This window comes from Schistocerca cancellata, chromosome 1, assembly GCF_023864275.1.
Source record: "Schistocerca cancellata isolate TAMUIC-IGC-003103 chromosome 1, iqSchCanc2.1, whole genome shotgun sequence".
Classification (NCBI taxonomy): Eukaryota; Metazoa; Arthropoda; class Insecta; order Orthoptera; family Acrididae; genus Schistocerca; species Schistocerca cancellata.
The window spans coordinates 368,380,143-368,402,675 of NC_064626.1; the positions used below are offsets into that span (position 1 = coordinate 368,380,143).

Below are 22,533 nucleotides of genomic sequence, written 5' to 3' on the forward strand. Positions count from 1 at the left end.
GCAATATGACTGTGTGTTGCCGTTTTCCACATTTGGTCGTTTTTGACGTAAAGCTCGGTTTAAGTCGATCATTTACTGTTGGTAGCGATCAATGTTAACGGTTTCACCAGGTTTTAGCAGCTCATAATGGATGACACTCTTCTGATCCCACCAAACACAGAACATTTATCTTCTTTCCAAAGCAATTTGGTGTTGCAGTGAATGTCTATGGTTTTCCTGGTTTCACCCATGATTTACGACGCTTACGATTCTCAAAACATATCCATTTTTCATCACCTGTCACTGTTCGATGGAGAAACGACTTTCTTTTGCATCTGGCGGGCAGCATTTCACAAGTGGTCTTTTGATTTGCTTGCTGTCTTTCACTCAGTTCATGAGAAACCCATTTTCCCACTTCCTGTACCTTTCTTATAGCTTTCAACCGTAGAGAAGTGGCTTTCTGCGTCACATTCAATTGTTCCGCGAGTTCCTGTTGAGTTTGAATATCATCTTCATCCAATAAAGCCTGCAATTCGTTGTCTTCGAACTTTTTCGGTGGTTTCCCGCGGTCGTCGTTTCTCACGTCAAAATCACTACGTTTGAATTTTTGAACCACTCTAAACACTGTGTTTTCCCAAGAGTATGTTCGCCGAGAGCTTCGACAAACATTCGATGCGATTTTGCAGCAGTTTTCTTCAAATGATAACAGAAAACCAATGCTGTCTGCAGATCGTAGGCACAAAACTCGACATGTTTACGCGTTTGAGTCCGATGTCGATGCATGGGACTTGGGTTACTGTGTATTGACCTAGTTGTCGATGTTTGAACTTTAGTCAGACAGCTTTTTGCATAGAGTTTATGCGTACGACCTTAAATACAAGGTCAGATAAGAACGTATTTTGTGATGAAATCAGCACCGGTACGGTTTTGAAGTAAGCTCGACATCATTTGTACCATACGTATTTGACTATCTGTATTTCATTCTGCAGACGTTCAGAAACGTTGCCAGTCTGCTGCTTACGGACATTCCAACAAAAGCGAAGGTGGATTTCGAATGCTCAAATCTCCGCGGAATAAGAATAGAAGAAAGCAGCGTGTAGTAGCAATGAACGGGTGAGACACAATTAACACGGGGAAACTGACGAAGTACCCTCATCTATGCTAAGTTAAGTCGTTCTTGCTTTCCATCTGCATGTAATACAAGTGGCAACGTAGTTATTGTGAGATGTGACGTTTGGCCTGTAAATTGACTCTATGCAACTTTTTTAATAGCATATCTTATTCTTCTAAACATCAAATGTGGGCGGATTCTTCTACGCTGCAAATGCTTCACAATTATGTCTCTTAGCGCAATGATTAGTTTTTAACAGCACCTTAACGTTCCACAAGAATAGCAATGAGTAGAACAGCTTGTAAAAATTACAGACCACTGTATAGATCAGTTGGACCGTGCAATTCTTCACGGGTGCTTCCAACTTGGATTTTCACGTTCTGTAGCAAAGCGAAGTGTATGCCCTCGATTTGTACGAGACGCAACAGAAATTTGTCAATATCGAACTCTTGTCTAAAATCTGTACCTTCTTGCTGCATTCTAAAGTATCCAGTCAAGAGGGAGTGACTAACCTCGAACTTCACATATTTGTGCGCATGTCACAGCAGATCTGAGGCAAGTTGTTAGCACATGTTTTTCGTTTTTGTAGTTAAGATGCTTCAGCATTATTCACAGTAAAAAAAAGTCTAGCTGTTGAACAAATCTTCTTGGCAAACTGTGTCAGTCTATAGCCTGCCACGTCTACACATTACTTGTCTTGGAAATAAAAAAACCGACTTCAAAAATTTCTGAGCACTGTTTTCGACAAAACATTCCGCTCATTTGTCACAAAATCGCGTGCAGATCAGTAAGTAGCGTTCTAGACTACAAACAGTGCTTTCTGTAGTTCGATCCTCGTTGTACCCGTATTATTATCTGTTACTTTATTTGAATTGCATTTATCCAATACAAGTGTCAATTAATTAATCTTGACAATTGTCTGTTATGTTTAATAACTATTCATATAAAACGCGAGTATTTGTAATAACGTAAGTTTCGTTTTAGCAAAACAGATACTATATAGTTGTACTTTCACTCTTTAGCGTTTTTAAACAACATTACGAAACTATGTTTTCTGGCTTGTCCCAATCAATGTAAGACATAGTCATTAAATTCGTAAAAATCTCATCTAAAATATATTACGCCGGGAAGGGAAAAACTATATAAAGCTTAGAGATTACTTATTCCAACAATGAATATCCAAGAAGAAACCTCTGAATTCACTTCAGAGCATCTGAAACAATTAGAAATGAAACTCGTTTGTCTCCTGGTCGACTCCCCATTTCTTTCCGGGAAGTTACAATAAATATACACTGCATCATGCGAAATTTACTCCACATTAAATGTATAGTAGCCAATTGCTAAATAACAAGCTAGAATTTCTGGTGTGGTGCAAGTGTCAGATCCATGTCTTCTGACAGTCAACACGTGACAGTATTTCTCGCGCGAATTCTGGCAGAAACAGCGCTCGGCATACCGGATGGTCACCCATCCAAGTGCTAGCCCAGCCCGACATCGCTTAACTTCGGTGATCTGACGGGAAGCGGTGTTACTACTGCGGCAAGGCCGTTGGTGTATATTACCTTTTATGGTCTCCGTATTGGTAGGCTCTTTACGACAATCTGTATTTTACTGTCATCTGTGGGCAGAAATACTGAACTATCACAACCAAAGAGTTTCCTGTGCTATAGCCGCCACAGAGGGCCATCGAGTGGACGAGAAAGGGGTGGGGGTGGAGGGGGGGGGGCACAATCCGCGATGACGAAGCCTCGTGGGGGGAGCGGGGCAAGTCTCTCAAGAGTTTGGATCTGCCAGGGTGGCTCAGTTGGAAAATATCGGACGGCTATTGTAAAATACATAAATTTTCTATCATAATGGTTTTTTTGAACATGTCCTAAGAAGGCAACATTCATCATTCAAAGGCTAATAATAGAGATCAGTGTTACCAAATCAACAATATTATAGTTGCATTTCCACCAACATAAGGTTGCATATGGAAAATGACGTTTAAATTGGCTGTCCTACGAACGGAAAAAAGAATGCGTGCACCGAGTACCGTCTAATATGCTAGTCTTAAGTGTAGTCTGGATACAGCCCCATAGAAGTCGAATGGTGCAGCGGTGTGAGGGACCATAATGGCGTCTGGTATGAAGTATCTGTTGGAAGGTCCCAAACTTATAGGAGCTATGGAGACAGCAATGGTCCTCTTAAATTCTGCCATCTTGAATGTGGGTTACGTGCTTCAAATGGGAAGGCAGTCATGTGGCACCTCGTTTTGAACTGCCCCTTTCTCAGGAATAGAAATTGAAATCTGTTTTAAGATATCTTTATTTGTCTAAGAGTTACGATCTGTAAAATTTTGAAATTACAATGAGGTGATCAAATCTGTTTATTCTTGCAGGTCACAATGGCACTCACACAGTAGGAACGCTTTAAAATTGTGATTGTGAGTGGTGGACGAAGTACCAGAGTGATTGCTGCTGACTTCGATGCCCGACGTGCTGAGACAGTATCCACGTTACTGGAAAAAATACGTGCGACAGGTTCAGTAGGGGACAAGCCATGTGGTGGACGTCCAAGAATAGTCACCAATGAGAAAACTGCAACGGCAGTTGTGGCATCGTTTGTGAAAAGTCCCAATCGCAGTAAGCGCCAGTTAATTAGCAATATCCGGCGTCAGTCAGCGTTCACTTCTGCGTGTCTTCCATACCCATCAATGGCACCTGCACAAGTTACAGTTGCAACATCATCACTCGGAGGATGACCCTGATCGGCGGATGCAGAATGGGCTCTGCATCAGTGCAACATAATTTTTGTGTGCAAGGAGAAGCAAACAAACAGAATCTCCGTTACTGGTCAGATACCAACCCTTCGTGCATGAATCCCTGTAAAGGTGCTGGTGGTGAAAAGTGATGGTTTGGAATGGGTTTGGGACACAAGAATCATAGGTCCGGCGTTAATCGGTGAAACCTTCATTGGGGAGAGGTATCTTCACATGCTCTGTGATTATGTGCTTCCAACGCTGTTGAATCTGTAGGGTGATTTTCCAACATTCTTCCAACAAGACGGTGCACCTCCCCCTATGCTGCTGAAGTCAGTTTCTGGATGAACAGTCTGGAGGTCACTGGATCGATAGGAGAGGTCCTATCGAATAGTCGCCACACTCCCCTGACCTTACATCTCTTCCCTTTTATCTGTGGGGACATTCGAAATCAGTTGTGTATAAGGTAAAAACCAACAATGTAGCCCATCTTTGCCAGTGTACTGAGGAGGCATGTGCGTCTGTTGACCCACAGAACTTGCAGCGTGTGCAGCAGGACTGCGAAAAAAAAGAGTCAGTTTGTGTGTCCAGCGTAATTGAGGCATATTGAGCATATGCTATAATGTCGACTGTGGCAAGTGACATAAACTTTAACAGGTGTTCAGTCCAACACAAATAAAAATATCTTAAAACACATACCACATGAGTATTCCTGAGGCAGAGGCACATCAAAATATGTACCACATGACCCACTACCCTTTTGAAATACGTAACCCAAATCCAAGATAACAGATTTCAAGATGGCCTCCGCTCTTGGCATAGCAAAGTTGTGCCCTTAACTACAGATACCCCAAACCGGACGTCATTATGATGCCTCATATCGATCTACTATCCAGACTTTTGCCTTGTCGTGTATGAACGTCGTAGATCAATAATACTATACGACTTCTAGCATCACGTGACTATTGCTCGAGACTGTTATTAACCGAGCGGTGCTTGCTTCACTTTGTTTTCATTAATACTGTATTTGAAACCAATGGTAATTTTACCAATTGAAACTTTTTATTTATAAATTGCAATTTTTAGCATCACTGATACGGCAAATTGAATTTTTGCCCATTTTCATTCCCTGTTTATTGGTTGTCAGTTCTCTTTTTTATTATTTTTTTAAAGCGATTATAACTGGGACCAATAAACAACCGAAAATCTACTTAATAAGAGAAAAAAATCGGTTGGTTCCTCTCATCACTATCTTCCAGTTCTCTTCGCGTCAACAGCAGAGAGTATCGACCAATACTGCAGGAATTACTATAACTATGCCGTCTTTGGGATTCCCCTTGCTGTTCCTAAAAACCACCGTCCTAGCCCACACCTGTTACCCTCCAGCTGCACCCAGAACGGGTATCTAACGGAGAGTAGTTACATACACCAGTTTCCAAAATTAAATCAAGCAAACCACTATTTCTCTGCCACGTGTCTAATTCACGATATAATCATACAAACTGTCAACAGGTGTCAAGTCCGTGCGATCATATTCAGCACGGAAGATAGCATCCCAGTTAACGAAAAACCACGCCAGCGGCGACATCAGAGCATCTATCATACGAAGCAGTGTATGCCGGGTAGTCCAAACCCATAATCACTGTGTACATAGTCATGGACGGTGCTCTAAGGCATAATGAAGACGCCTACCAGACTCTCTGCGACGGAGGGATATAAGAAGAATGGAAGCAGGACATCGCAAACTGATATGGCCCGAAGGCTTAACGCGAATCGTTCTGCTGATATTTTATAGAGACCGAAACCGTATCCCAAAGACCAGAGCCTGGGCCAACCACGTGAGACATGAGAAAGAGAGGAGCGTTATTTGGCTGTAGCGTCTTCACAGAAGGGAACGTCTAGAGTGGAGTCATCAACATGCCACCTGGACGGTCGAACAGTGGGCCAATGTTCTTTCCACAGGTGAGTTCCGATTTGGTCTAGAGAGTGATTGTCGGCGGATTCGCATCTGTAGGGAACGTGGAACACAATTCAGGACCCAAACATCGTGGAAATAGACCGATATTGAGGAGGTTCCATAATGGTGTGAGCAGAGATTATGTTTACGATTCTAACACCTCTTCATGAACTTGTACGGTTGAATCGGCAAGATTTAATTACTGTCAAGTATCGTGACGAGATCTTGGGACCTCATGTGGGGTTGTTGCGAGGTGCTGTGGGCCAAGACTTCGTACTGATGGACGGTAACGCTCGACCTCATAGAGCACGAGTGGTTGATATTTTATTGGAAAAGAAAGAATTTGCATCCATGGCGTGGCCTGCTCGCTCTCCTGATTTGAATCCCATAGAGAAAGTTTGGGATGCACCAGGGACACGGGTTGCACCACGTTAGCATCCACCAACCATTATCCAAGACTTGCGAGCAGCTCTGCAGAAAGAATGGGTGTTTTGCATCAACATGAGTTTGATAACATCATTTGCAGTATGCCCCATCGTTGTCAGACCTGTACTGTTGCCATAGGTGGTCACACTCCACACTAAACACATTAACCAGATGTCGGAATGTGTGTCTAAATCCCGTAAGTTGGAAAAAACAAAGAACATTTTTGTCTGTCCTTATGCATGTAGCAGTTGTTTACGTTCTCTATTTTTTACATTGTTTCTACTTTACTGTCACTTGTTTATACTGTTTTGTGACAAAATAAACGCAACTTTGCAAAATTCCTGTTTGTTGCTTTAATTTTGGACACCAATGTAAAAGTAAGGCCCATGGTTTTGTACTTAGGGACACCAAGAGCTAACTGCAGAATGCCTCCATTTCGTCTCGAGAGCTTGCCACAGTGCAAGCTTGATTTAAGTGACATTAAGATTACAGAATCTAATCACTAGTCTGGGGCAATGTAGAGAAAAGACAGAACGAGGGAAGGGATAAAGGTCAGATAACTTCATTCAGCCTCGGATTTGTTTCACTCTCCGTGTACAGTGATAAGCAAAACGACAAATCCAATCACCTGATGCTCTAGCTGCAGCAGTGGAAAACACCTGATGGTCTTGCTGCAACAGTGGAAAACGGTAAAGATAAATCACTTACGTGATTGTGGAATAATAAATATTTCTTAAATTGTCAGTTCGTATGAATTTATCTCAAGTGCACCGTTGTATACAGGGTGTTACAAAAAGGTACGGCCAAACTTTCAGGAAACATTCCTCACACACAAATAAAGAAAAGATGTTATGTGGACATGTGTCCGGAAACGCTTAATTTCCATGTTAGAGCTCATTTTAGTTTCGTCAGTATGTACTGTACTTCCTCGATTCACCGCCAGTTGGCCCAATTGAATGAAGGTAATGTTGACTTCGGTGCTTGTGTTGACATGCGACTCATTGCTCTACAGTACAGTACCAAGCACATCAGTACGTAGCATCAACAGGTTAGTGTTCATCACGAATGTGGTTTTGCAGTCAGTGCAATGTTTACAAATGCGGAGTTGGCAGATGCCCATTTGATGTATGGATTAGTACGGGGCAATTGCCGTGGCGCGGTACGTTTGTATCGAGACAGATTTCCAGATCGAAGGTGTCCCGACAGGAAGACTTTCGAAGCAATTGATCGGCGTCTTAGGGAGCACGGAACATTCCAGCCTATGACTCGCGACTGGGGAAGACCTAGAACGACGAGTACACCTGCATTGGGCGAGGCAATTCTTCGTGCAGTTGATGATAACCCTAATGTCAGAGTCAGAGAAGTTGCTGCAGTACAAAGTAACGTTGACCACGTCACTGTATGGAGAGAGCTACGGGAGAACCTGTTGTTTCCGTACCATGTACAGCGTGTGCAGGCACTATCAGCAGCTGATTGGTCTCCACGGGTACACTTCTGCGAATGGTTCATCCAACAGCGTGTCAATCCTCATTTCACTGCAAATGTTCTCTTTACGGATGAGGCTTCATTCTAACGTGATCAAATTGTAAATTTTCACAATCAACATGTGTGGGCTGACGAGAATCCGCACACAATTGTGCAATCACGTCATCAACACAGATTTTCTGTGAACGTTTGGGCAGGCATTGTTGGTGATGTCTTGATTGGGCCCATGTTCTTCCACCTACGCTCAATGGAGCACGTTATCATGATTTCATACGGGATACTCTACCTGTGCTGCTAGAACATGTGCCTTTACAAGTACGACACAACATGTGGTTCATGCACGATGGAGCTCCTGCACATTTCAGTCGAAGTGTTCGTACGTTTCTCAACAACGGATTCGGTGACCGATGGATTGGTAGAGGCGGACCAATTCCATGGCCTCCACGCTCTCCTGACCTCAACCCTCTTGACTTTCATTTATGGGGGCATTTGAAAGCTCTTGTCTACGAGAACCCCGGTACCAAATGCAGAGGCTCTTCGTGCTCGTATTGTGGACGGCTGTGATACGATACGCCATTCTCCAGGGCTGCATCAGCGCATCAGGGATTCCATGCGACGGAGGGTGGATGCATGTATCCTCTCTAGCGGAGGACATTTTGAACATTTCCTGTAACAAACTGTTTGAAGTCACGCTGGTACGTTCTGTTGCTGTGTGTTTCCATTCCATGATTAATGTGATTTGAAGAGAAGTAATAAAATGAGCTCTAACATGGAAAGTAAGCGTTTCCGGACACATGTCCACATAACATATTTTCTTTCTTTGTGTGTGAGGAATGTGTCCTGAAAGTTTGGCCGTATCTTTTTGTAACACCCTGTATAACTTCCTTTTATGGCAATGGCAATAAGGGAACAGAAGTCATTCAGACTGATGTTGATGCTTGCTTCGAATTTAATGAGAATTGTGCTGAAGGTGAGCATCTGCAAAACGCCAAGGATAAATCACTTTTTATTGTCTGGCAGTAGCCTCTGATCCAATATTTATCAGTGGATACCGGAATCCGTCGTCGGTGTAACAAATGCCAACATATGCAAAGTAGTAGTTGGTAGCGCTGTGTTATTACCAGTGTATTGATTCATTGTACTGTGATTGGAGGTGAGTGGCCATGAGTGAAGTGCTTTCACGAAAACAGTGTTACTGTAATGCGGTTTCACGAAACAGTGTTACGTTCACGCATCATTCCTGCCACGGCAAGGTATCGGTATGACACGAAATTGTCAGCAGTGCACCGTTCCTCATCGCGCAGCTGCCGTCGTGGCCGAAATGCATTTTTTTTTTTTTTTTTTTTTTGTAACTTCAGCTATAGCAACGTGTTGCGCATGGAACAAAGGGGTTAGCAGTGTAACCGCCGCGGGGAGTGGCATGTTACGGAGGAAAATCTCACGCGGTGCTGACATTTCAGCTAGTGCAACTTTGTAACTACACTCCTGGAAATGGAAAAAAGAACACATTGACACCGGTGTGTCAGACCCACCATACTTGCTCCGGACACTGCGAGAGGGCTGTACAAGCAATGATCACACGCACGGCACAGCGGACACACCAGGAACCGCGGTGTTGGCCGTCGAATGGCGCTAGCTGCGCAGCATTTGTGCACCGCCGCCGTCAGTGTCAGCCAGTTTGCCGTGGCATACGGAGCTCCATCGCAGTCTTTAACACTGGTAGCATGCCGCGACAGCGTGGACGTGAACCGTATGTGCAGTTGACGGACTTTGAGCGAGGGCGTATAGTGGGCATGCGTGAGGCCGGGTGGACGTACCGCCGAATTGCTCAACACGTGGGGCGTGAGGTCTCCACAGTACATCGATGTTGTCGCCAGTGGTCGGCGGAAGGTGCACGTGCCCGTCGACCTGGGACCGGACCGCAGCGACGCACGGATGCACGCCAAGACCGTAGGATCCTACGCAGTGCCGTAGGGGACCGCACCGCCACTTCCCAGCAAATTAGGGACACTGTTGCTCCTGGGGTATCGGCGAGGACCATTCGCAACCGTCTCCATGAAGCTGGGGTACGGTCCCACACACCGTTAGGCCGGCTTCCGCTCACGCCCCAACATCGTGCAGCCCGCCTCCAGTGGTGTCGCGACAGGCGTGAATGGAGGGACGAATGGAGGCGTGTCGTCTTCAGCGATGAGAGTCGCTTCTGCCTTGGTGCCAATGATGGTCGTATGCGTGTTTGGCGCCGTGCAGGTGAGCGCCACAATCAGGACTGCATACGACCGAGGCACACAGGGCCAACACCCGGCATCATGGTGTGGGGAGCAATCTCCTACACTGGCCGTACACCACTGGTGATCGTCGAGGGGACACTGAATAGTGCACGGTACATCCAAACCGTTATCGAACCCATCGTTCTACCATTCCTAGACCCGCAAGGGAACTTGCTGTTCCAACAGGACAATGCACGTCCGCATGTATCCCGTGCCACCCAACGTGCTCTAGAAGGTGTAAGTCAACTACCCTGGCCAGCAAGATCTCCGGATCTGTCCCCCATTGAGCATGTTTGGGACTGGATGAAGCGTCGTCTCACGCGGTCTGCACGTCCAGCACGAACGCTGGTCCAACTGAGGCGCCAGGTGGAAATGGCATGGCAAGCTGTTCCACAGGACTACATCCAGCATCTCTACGATCGTCTCCATGGGAGAATAGCAGCCTGCATTGCTGTGAAAGGTGGATATACACTGTACTAGTGCCGACATTGTGCATGCTCTGTTGCCTGTGTCTATGTGCCTGTGGTTCTGTCAGTGTGATCATGTGATGTATCTGACCCCAGGAATGTGTCAATAAAGTTTCCCCTTCCTGGGACAATGAATTCACGGTGTTCTTATTTCAATTTCCAGGAGTGTACTTACTGTGGTGGAAACGACACACGGAATTAACCAGGTTTCGCGGATGCGCATAACAGTCATGTTCATGTTCACATGTTAAACTTGGCTGTAACAATGAACATGAAATGAAATTAAAACCACAGCTTAAGGTCAAACAATAAGCGCTTCACTGCGTAGTGGCTACTGCAGTGCCACGCAATGTTAACATCGTACTGACTGGCAGCCTGCTAAAATAGTGTTGGACAAACATACCAGGTACAACATTTTGTGTCAGATCTCATACTCTTAGGTAAAAACTAATTCAAGGATGGGAATCAGTAGGTTTTAACAGCAAAACGATCCTCTGATGTTGGAACTTTAAGCATATTAAATTCTACAACCAAGGGAACAGAAGTGGTAGTAAAATCTGACTCACCCAACGATCCAAAAAAATTTCCAGCAGATGGCAATATCCGTGCATTTCCTACATCTCTACTTCAGTGTAAACTTCAGAAAAAAGAATATGTTCCCCATGACTGATTAGTCTGGAGTGAAATTCAACAACCATTATTTTGTTTGCCTTGGCATCTTCTTTCCAGTTAGGCTGAGACAATTCGTTCATACTTCTCTTCAAAATCAGGATAACCATATTAGATAAAGTAGAAAAACTATGTGACAGGACCCTAGAAAACCAATCTAGCACTTTAAATGGCGAAACTTTGAGTTATAATGAAATGGCTCTTGTACTATGTTCCAAAGAATCGATAAACGGATTGAAAATGAAGCCTATGTTTGAAACAAATACCAAGAATTACTTGTGTAGCATTATTTCGCGATCAAAGAAGCTTGGTCTTCAGACATTCAGCGAAGAAAGACGGGGAGGGAGCACTCCATAAACGCAGCTTTACGGACACCAGACATTAGTCAATGTACAATTCAGTATAATATTCAAACTTATCTTTTAAACTCAAGAGAAAATAAATTAAATGAATATACAAAAGAAAGTTAAAATTTTTACATTCATTCATGATTCATTTGATTGGTCACGTTGGTTCTTTCAAAGATTCTGTGGGAGAATGGAAACGCGACGGGCTTTGTTTCAGCAGTTACCAGCGTGCTCACATGCATACTCAGACGTGGTTTATGACCATTGTTTTGCTACATTACATTCCAAATGCTGTTGATTGTAATAGAACATATTCAACATATAATAACCATTCCCAGTTTTCGTAAATAATATAGGGTGTGAAATCAAACCCTTTTTTCTTAATAAAGCGATATTCAGAAGTGCGTCGTTTTGAACTTATACTGGGATGTAGGAAACTGTACATAGAAGTAAAACTGCTGGAAGGACTTCACTGTGAAAGTAGTGTGAAATTAAGAACACCATCTTAGCGATGACATTCCACGCAATTGTGCTATAAACTATTTCCTTTGCACGAAATTTTTATAATTAAATATAACGAAAATTGCAAATACATTCCTGGAAATTGAAATAAGAACACCATGAATTCATTGTCCCAGGAAGGGGAAACTTTATTGACACATTCCTGGGGTCAGATACATCACATGATCACACTGACAGAACCACAGGCACATAGACACAGGCAACAGAGCATGCACAATGTCGGCACTAGTACAGTGTATATCCACCTTTCGCAGCAATGCAGGCTGCTATTCTCCCATGGAGACGATCGTAGAGATGCTGGATGTAGTCCTGTGGAACGGCTTGCCATGCCATTTCCACCTGGCGCCTCAGTTGGACCAGCGTTCGTGCTGGACGTGCAGACCGCGTGAGACGACGCTTCATCCAGTCCCAAACATGCTCAATGGGGGACAGATCCGGAGATCTTGCTGGCCAGGGTAGTTAACTTACACCTTCTAGAGCACGTTGGGTGGCACGGGATACATGCGGACGTGCATTGTCCTGTTGGAACAGCAAGTTCCCTTGCCGGTTTAGGAATGGTAGAACGATGGGTTCGATAACGGTTTGGATGTACCGTGCACTATTCAGTGTCCCCTCGACGATCACCAGTGGTGTACGGCCAGTGTAGGAGATCGCTCCCCACACCATGATGCCGGGTGTTGGCCCTGTGTGCCTCGGTCGTATGCCGTCCTGATTGTAGCGCTCACCTGCACGGCGCCAAACACGCATACGACCATCATTGGCACCAAGGCAGAAGCGACTCTCATCGCTGAAGACGACACGTCTCCATTCGTCCCTCCATCCACGCCTGTCGCGACACCACTGGAGGCGGGCTGCACGATGTTGGGGCGTGAGCGGAAGACGGCCTAACGGTGTGCGGGACCGTAGCCCAGCTTCATGGAGACGGTTGCGAATGGTCCTCGCCGATACCCCAGGAGCAACAGTGTCCCTAATTTGCTGGGAAGTGGCGGTGCGGTCCCCTACGGCACTGCGTAGGATCCTACGGTCTTGGCGTGCATCCGTGCGTCGCTGCGGTCCGGTCCCAGGTCGACGGGCACGTGCACCTTCCGCCGACCACTGGCGACAACATCGATGTACTGTGGAGACCTCACGCCCCACGTGTTGAGCAATTCGGCGGTACGTCCACCCGGCCTCCCGCATGCCCACTATACGCCCCCGCTCAAAGTCCGTCAACTGCACATACGGTTCACGTCCACGCTGTCGCGGCATGCTACCAGTGTTAAAGACTGCGATGGAGCTCCGTATGCCACGGCAAACTGGCTGACACTGACGGCGGCGGTGCACAAATGCTGCGCAGCTAGCGCCATTCGACGGCCAACACCGCGGTTCCTGGTGTGTCCGCTGTGCCGTGCGTGTGATCATTGCTTGTACAGCCTTCTCGCAGTGTCCGGAGCAAGTATGGTGGGTCTGACACACCGGTGTCAATGTGTTCTTTTTTCCATTTCCAGGAGTGTATATTTATAAGTGTTATTTACATTTGTAGCTACCGCAGTCTGCTCTAAGTATGGGTGAAAATGTGAGAGGAAGCCGGAAATGTGAACGTAGAAAATGTGCTCGGAAAAACATTACGAACTGGAGACAGAAAATTTAACTTCAAGTCTTAGTTCTGTTACCAGGAAGCCTATCACTCCACACTGCCGAAGAAAAACACTGTTATGAATTTTAATGCCCGAAACTAAGTAAACAAATTTCACAGAAGATGTTCTGTGACTTAGTATAAGAAAGTAACTTCGGTAGGTTATTGTTTCAGTGGTAAGAATGACAGCTGAAACAAAACCACCTAAGGCCTGCGTGATCAGCAATGGCTTTTGTACAGAGAACGTTGCATCTGCAGACACTTATTACTGATGAGTAATGTTTATGTTCTCGTCCTCTAAGATAGCAGAAAATTAGGACCAGCTATTGTGACACACCTGGATAAAAAACTTCCTGCTCTGCGTCGGAGCACTTCGCGAAATTTCTTCAGGGGCGTCTGCTTTCTAGATACAATACAATGACATGTTACAGTGTATATAATTTTCTCTAATCTTTACGGGCCCTGTAACACACGAAAGTGAACTTTTGCTGTTAATTGTGGCTCGACGATACACGCGTTTATGCTACTGCGTGCTGTGATTCAGCCTATTACACCATAAAAACTAACTATAAGTCCGTTAGAATTCCGCCGGCATTATCTCGTGCAGCATGCAGTACCATAGTATAAACTGAATTTGTGAACATATGTTGTTAGTTTAATAAGAAATTAAATTTGTTCTTTATTTCATGCTAATGAGTATTTTTGTGTAGTTCCAATGCTCCCCCAATTATGTTATGTTTAAATCATGTTAAACCTTCTTTAAAATAACAATAAAATTGGATTGCTATATTTGGAAACCTGGCCCAATCATACGTCCAGCCCCGGGCCCAATGCTGGTTCTCGGCGCCCCTGCCGCCACAGAATGCGAAGGCACGAATCCAACGCCATGTTGTTCCGTGACACAAGAAAGAGGACGAGATTTTCAGTTCCGTCGGGCAGGAAAGTGTTAAATCGCAGGCGAAGCAAGCGCACGGAAGTAGCAGCGTAGCGCGGCCCGCGTACTCACCGCGTTGGACGTGTTGATGTCGACCCCGTTGTCGAGGTGTTCGAGGACTCGTTCGAGTTGACCAGCTCGGGCTGCGCGCAGGAACGCCGCGCTGGGGTCCGCCTGCAACACACAGAAACGCCGCCACGTCACTCACTGCTCACGCACTCTTACAGCGCGCTCTCACTCCGTCCGCATTCCATCTGCGGTCTGTGTCCGTGACACGATGAAGATACTTCGTCGTCCACTGTCACTGACCAGTGAGCTACGCTCCAAAAGACGTAAGATTCCAAAAGTTTGGGCCCGCATCTCGTGGTCGTGCGGTAGCGTTCTCGCTTCCCACGCTCGGGTTCCCGGGTTCGATTCCCGGCGGGGTCAGGGATTTTCTCTGCCTCGTGATGGGTGGGTGTTGTGTGCTGTCCTTAGGTTAGTTAGGTTTAAGTAGTTCTAAGTTCTAGGGGACTGATGACCATAGATGTTGAGTCCCATAGTGCTCAGAGCCATTTGAACCATTTGAACCAAAAGTTTGGACAATCGAAAATAAGAGTAGGCTCCATAAACAGGGGTTTGGAAAAAATTACACAGCAAATTAAATCTTATCACTGCTTAGTTTATTTCACAGTAGCTGTACCGGTTTTGACTGCCTACTCATTTTTACGAGGCATGTTTTTTAAGTTAGGTCCGTTTGAACATAAGTACACAACAAAAGGTTATTTCAAAAAAGTAAATTTATTTCCAGAAAGTACATACTTCACTCTATTTTTCGACATAGTTGCCAAGTTTGTTCAAACACGTTATCATACATCTCAACCAATTTTAAAATACCCTCTTCGTAGAAACTTGCCGCCTGCTCCGATAACCATGTGTTCACTGCCGTTTCCACGTCGTCGTTATCATTGTAACGGTTGCCACTGAGGTGTTGTTTGAGGTGAAGGAACAGATGGTAATGGCTCGGCGCAAGATCAGGACTATAGGGTGGGTGGCCTAAAACTTCCCAGGCAAAACGGTCCAATAAATCGCGGGTGTGACCTGCAGTGTGAGCAGAAGGACAATTCCCTTTGTCAGCATGCCGCGAGTTTTGTTTTGAATCGCTCTGCGTAGCTTTCTCAAGGTTTGGCAATATGTTTCTGCATTGATAGTGGTTCCTCGTTGCATGAAGTCGACTAACAAAACACCATGCCTATCCCAAAACACCGACGCCACGATTTTGCGCCGGGACGGAGTCTGTTTGACCTTCACCTTTACAGGCGAGTGCGTGTATCTCCATTCCATGCTCTGTCGCTTCGATTTGGGCGTGATATGCGAAATCCATGTGTCGTCTCCAGTTACGATCTGACTCAAGAAGCCGTTCAAAATGGTTCCAATGGCTCTGAGCACTATGGGACTTAACATCTGAGGTCGTCAGTCCCCTAGAACTTAGAACTACTTAAACCTAACTAACATAAGGACATCACACACATCCATGTCCGAGGCACGATTAGAACCTGCGACCGTAGCGGTCGCGCGGTTCCAGACTGTAGCGCCTGGAACCGCTCGGCCACTCCGGCCGGCCAAGAAGCCGTCACCTTCTTCGAGATAACGAGTCAAGAACTTCATCGCACACTCAAATCTTTGGTTTTTGTGGTCCTTGTTAGGAGTTTTGGGACCCAACGCGAGCACAGTTTCCTAAACTTTAGGTGTTCAGAAACAATGTTGTGAAGCACTGATCTCGACACGTCAGGAAATTCGTTTGGGAGACCTGTTATTGTGACGCGCCTGTTCTCACGAATCCTCGCTTCAACTGAAGCCACCAAATCGTCTGTAATCAAAGAGGGGCGACCGCAGCGGTCCTCATTATGGACGTTGTCATGGCTATCTTTGAATTCTCATACCCACTTACGCACTTAGCTTCCACTCATAACAGTATCAGCGTACACTTCGCAAATCTGTCGATGAATTTCTGCAGCAGACAGGTTCCTTGCTGACAAAACCCGCATCACTGAGAGAACCTCGCACGCGGCGGGCCAGCTGATAGTCTTAAGGGGCTCCGGAAAGGCTCAAAATCATGAAAAGTTCAATATTTACTTTTTTGCGTTTTCTGAATCTGCAGACTATTACCTTTTAATAGATATATAATTTATTCAATTCCGAATACTACAATTATTTTTAAATTTTTTTTTGAAATGTGTTCTACATGGGCGTGACCCACTGTGGCGCTGTTAAACTGCTGTCAAATGGTGTTATTATTAACGTCCGTGTTCATCAGGTACATTTTAGTGATGTGAGATAAAGTATGTGTTGTGGCTAAACTTATTTTCAGAGACTTAGCAGCACCTCAACTGTTGAAAAAGTATATTCACGGAAAAACTCAAAACCCCAATGAAAGTGTAAATAGTGTTATATGGTCGAGAATCCCCAAGACTGTATTTGTTGGAATAGAAACACTTCACTTTGGTGTGTATGATGCTGTTGCGACTTTCAATGATGGCAACATTGTAAGGTGCAAGGTATTTAGAAATATGGGAATGAAGATAGGTTCTAACATGGTACGAGCGATGCTTGCTTTAGACAAGGAACGCCTTCGGGCTGCAGACAGGGCTGTAAAGAGTCTAGAAATACAAGCAAGAGTAAACAGGAGGAGGAACAAGAGGAAGCTGGAGGAGGAGTTTGCAGAGGATGAAGATAATCCATCCTATGGACCTGGAATGCACTAAAAAGTTAATCCAATCTTTGTCGCTCGATTCCCAAAACTTTTATTTTCTCATACTAATTACATGTTTTCTAAGGATCTTCCAAACATATTTGTTTCAAACTTTCAGTAAATGTTACACAGTACCTTCTGCATAATTTAACACAGCCTTTTTCCAAAAAACTGTATATTTTTGAATATATAAATAAAAAATTGCAAAAAAATGTTGTGAATTTTCATTACAATTGAAAAAAAAATCATCTTTAATAACTGAACTAAAATTTTGTAAAATCCCTGTGTTAAGTTGTAGCCCATATTCCAATAAATAATCTGTAAAAAGTTCAACTTCCTACCTCAAATACTTTGTGAGGAAAGATGTAATTTATAAGCGTTATTTTAACATTGCAAGTATAGGGCGTTCCGGAGCCCCTTAAACGTTTTGAAAGCACAGAACAGAACCGTACAGGTTAGCTACAGGGCTGAAACTGAGCACAGTTGTTCCCGAGGCATCCTGGTAACACAACGCACGCGCTCGTTGCGGTATGCGCGCGAACCACTAGTGTCTACAACAAAACAGACCTTACTTAAAAAACACGCCTCGTAATATCCCACAAATAATGGTTCGTCAATGGCTGCGTCAGAACTACAGTCTTCCTGTGGGAGGCGCAATGAAATGTTGTTTTGAAACGATAAACACGGTAAATTCTGGATGAAACAGCAAGGAAGTCCATTGTATGAGTAACCCTATTTGCCACACATGTTTGGCAACAACACTCTCTCTATGAGGCAGTCAGGTACTACTAGAGGTCTGTTGGCAGTCACATATTCGAGAAAAAATTGCCGTATGTCTTAAAGAGCCCTTATTAGTGGCTGATGGGCTGCAATTGCTGTCCTCAGTCCATTCCAGACATTACTCGTAACATATCCTGGTCTGAGCTGACGGCTCGTTATATCGTAGACACAGATTTTGTTGCATTATGTCCATCTTGCCCATTGTGTTGTTCGTGAAAGTTAAGATCAATCTCTTCATATACACTCCTGGAAATGGAAAAAAGAACACATTGACACCGGTGTGTCAGACCCACCATACTTGCTCCGGACACTGCGAGAGGGCTGTACAAGCAATGATCACACGCACGGCACAGCGGACACACCAGGAACCGCGGTGTTGGCCGTCGAATGGCGCTAGCTGCGCAGCATTTGTGCACCGCCGCCGTCAGTGTCAGCCAGTTTGCCGTGGCATACGGAGCTCCATCGCAGTCTTTAGCACTGGTAGCATGCCGCGACAGCGTGGACGTGAACCGTATGTGCAGTTGACGGACTTTGAGCGAGGGCGTATAGTGGGTATGCGGGAGGCCGGGTGGACGTACCGCCGAATTGCTCAACACGTGGGGCGTGAGGTCTCCACAGTACATCGATGTTGTCGCCAGTGGTCGGCGGAAGGTGCACGTGCCCGTCGACCTGGGACCGGACTGCAGCGACGCACGGATGCACGCCAAGACCGTAGGATCCTACGCAGTGCCGTAGGGGACCGCACCGCCACTTCCCAGCAAATTAGGGACACTGTTGCTCCTGGGGTATCGGCGAGGACCATTCGCAACCGTCTCCATGAAGCTGGGCTACGGTCCCGCACACCGTTAGGCCGTCTTCCGCTCACGCCCCAACATCGTGCAGCCCGCCTCCAGTGGTGTCGCGACAGGCGTGAATGGAGGGACGAATGAAGACGTGTCGTCTTCAGCGATGAGAGTCGCTTCTGCCTTGGTGCCAATGATGGTCGTATGCGTGTTTGGCGCCGTGCAGGTGAGCGCCACAATGAGGACTGCATACGACCGAGGCACACAGGGCCAACACCCGGCATCATGGTGTGGGGAGCGATCTCCTACACTGGCCGTACACCACTGGTGATCGTCGAGGGGACACTGAATAGTGCACGGTACATCCAAACCGTCATCGAACCCATCGTTCTACCATTCCTAGACCGGCAAGGGAACTTGCTGTTCCAACAGGACAATGCACGTCCGCATGTATCCCGTGCCACCCAACGTGCTCTAGAAGGTGTAAGTCAACTACCCTGGCCAGCAAGATCTCCGGATCTGTCCCCCATTGAGCATGTTTGGGACTGGATGAAGCGTCGTCTCACGCGGTGTGCACGTCCAGCACGAACGCTGGTCCAACTGAGGCGCCAGGTGGAAATGGCATGGCAAGCCGTTCCACAGGACTACATCCAGCATCTCTACGATCGTCTCCATGGGAGAATAGCAGCCTGCATTGCTGCGAAAGGTGGATATACACTGTACTAGTGCCGACATTGTGCATGCTCTGTTGCCTGTGTCTATGTGCCTGTGGTTCTGTCAGTGTGATCATGTGATGTATCTGACCCCAGGAATGTGTCAACAAAGTTTCCCCTTCCTGGGACAATGAATTCACGGTGTTCTTATTTCAATTTCCAGGAGTGTATATTCTACCCCTATATAATTTTTACTTATTCTACCATTACAAAGCATTTGTCCATGTGCGATATTTATGCACACAGCCAGTGCATCTCACAAATGCATCCAGATATGATCTTAGAGTAAAAAGAGCTCTGACCAGAAGTTCCATGTTTTCAATCTGTGACAGTAGTGTCCAGTGTTATCATGAAGCGTGGCCTTTTAGTGTTTGAGAGCTGTAACATGTTTGCACGACGACACAGGTACTGCGGAGGTGGGACAGATTATGCATCCTATCGTGATCAAGTAGTTAGTATGGTTATATTTAGATTCTAAATATTCACGGCGTTATGTATTTTCTAGACCCACAGCAATTTTGGCATGATAGAGGTTTTGTAATTGACAAACACGTGAATTAATATGGGCGTGAACAATAGGCAAGTAACGTCCATATGGACATACATTTCCTCCTCGTTAAGTACGCGAATGGAGTTAAGACAGAAAGTGGTTAATACTGTTCCGGGGTCCCTCCACCACGCTACGGGTAGCGGAGTATATATATGTAATCCAAGAACAGTACTCTACCTGAAAGCAACAAAACAGTGAAGCAATTTTTAAAAATTGACGAGAAAGAAATGTACTCAAAGAGTGGTTAGCCATCTCAGCAGTAATGGGATACTCAGTAAATCACAGTTTGAATTTAAAAAATCCTGTTCCACTGAGACAGCAATATACAATTTCACTGCCCACATAATAAGAGTCTTTAAATAGTAAAATGTCAGCAATAGGAATTTTCTGTGACGTATCCAAACTGTTTGATTGTGTGAACCATGACATTATGTTACAGAAATTACAATTCTATGGTATAAATGGAACAGCGTATGACTGGTTTAAGTCATACATACAGAACAGGAAGCAAAAAATTTCTGTATATGGTTTAAGTGATTTAAGGAAGTTTTCCATAGCATCTAACTGGGATGAAATTACATTAGGTGTTCCACAGGGTTCGATCACAGGTCCCCTTCTGTTCTTCATATGTGTGAATGACCTCCCTTCTTATCTGAAATAAGAAGCTGAACTGACATTGTTTGCTGACGATACAAGCATCATTATTAATCCAATAAAAGAAACTCCAACAGCGAATGATACAAATAATGTGTTTGGAAAAGTTATTCATTGGTTTTCTGCGAATGGGCTTGTTCTGAACATTGAAAAAAAAGGAAGAAAGAAAAAAAACATAGTACACCCAGTTTTCTTCTGCCAGTTCCATAAAAAAATATAACTCATCAGCAGAAGTCAGTAGCCAGGGTAGAGCATACTAAGCTCTTGGGTGTACATATAGATGTGAATCTTACTTGGGAAATTCATATTTTGGATCTCCTAAAGCGACTAGGTTCAGAAACTTTTGCAATCTGAATAATTGCTAATTTTGAGGATATAGAAATTAGCAAGCTAACATACTTTGCATACTTTCGCTCACTGATGTCATACGGAATAATATTTTGGGTTAACACTTAGGCAAAAAGTATTCACTGCTCAAACGAAAGTGGTTAGAATAATGTGTGGGACTCATAGTCGTACATCTTGTAGGTATCTTTTTAAAAGTTCACAACAACATGGACCAGTTTAAAAACAACAGTGACATTCATGATTGCCGGCCATTGTGACCGAGAGGTTCTAGGCGCTTCAGTCCGGCACCGCGGTGCTGCAACAGTCGCAGGTTCGAATCCTGCCTCGGGCTTGGACGTGTGTGATGTCCTTAGATTAGTTAGGTTTAAGTAGTTCTAAGTCTAGGGGACTGATGATCTCAGATGTTACGTACTACAGTGCTCAGAGCCAATTGAACCATTTTGAACATACATGATTATAATAGCAGAAGAAAAAAATACTTACACTATCCTCTACTAATCTTTGGCACAGAGAGGGGTAAAATATGCCTCTGTAAAGCTTTTCGATGAATCACCAGATGAAATAAAATGTCCGACAGACATCAGTAACAGTTTTAAAAATAAATTGATATCATATCTCCTTGGCATAAATGAACTGTTGAATAATAGTAATAAATAAACCTATAGGTACAATATATGCATTTTGTGCCATTTAAGGGAATGGTGTACGTAATAAAAATTTTAAGGTTAATATATATATATATATATATATATATATATATATATATATATATATATGTGTGTGTGTGTCTGCTTGTGTCTGTGTATATGCGGATGGATATGTGTGTGTGTGCGAGTGTATACCTGTCCTTTTTTCCCCCTAAGGTAAGTCTTTCCGCTCCCGGGATTGGAATGACTCCTTACCCTCTCCCTTAAAACCCAAATCCTTTCGTCTTTCCCTCTCCTTCCCTCTTTCCTGACGAGGCAACCGTTGGTTGCGAAAGCTAGAATTTTGTGTGTATGTTTGTGTTTGTTTTGTGTGTCTATCGACCTGCCAGCGCTTTTGTTTGGTAAGTCTCATCATCTTTCTTTCTTTATATATATATATATATATATATATATATATATATATATATATATATATATATATATATCATGTGCGCATTTCTTATGCACTTGACACGTTCCACATCATAACGCACCGTGAGATTGATAAATGGAACTCGTAACTAAGTAACGCCTTTACAACATGACGCCATTCAATACCTGGTCAATGTACTCACTGTGTAAGAACACTGTCAGTGCAGTTCCGTCGATCTCAGAGTCCCTGGGCATGATGCGGAAAACAACGGGAGGTAATGCACGTGGGCTGCGAAATAATTTCCCGAAGACGTCAGGCTGTCAACCTACTGTCGCCAAGGGCGCAACGCTGCGGTCGCAATCGAATCAGACGTCTGAGCAAGGATAGCAACGCAAAA

The 22,533-nt window shown here is 44.7% G+C and overlaps 1 protein-coding gene across 4 annotated transcripts in view; it reads right to left on the bottom strand.

The window, feature by feature from the left end:
* LOC126174843 (ankyrin-2-like) overlaps positions 1–22,533 on the bottom strand; it is a 310,128-nt gene that overhangs the window by 177,411 nt on the left and 110,184 nt on the right. For all 4 annotated transcript variants that reach the window (XM_049921257.1, XM_049921264.1, XM_049921291.1 and 1 more), the window contains one exon: positions 14,592–14,693. The gene's annotated coding sequence lies outside the window, so the exon portion shown is untranslated. Of the gene's footprint in view, positions 1–14,591; positions 14,694–22,533 lie in introns of those variants that run through there.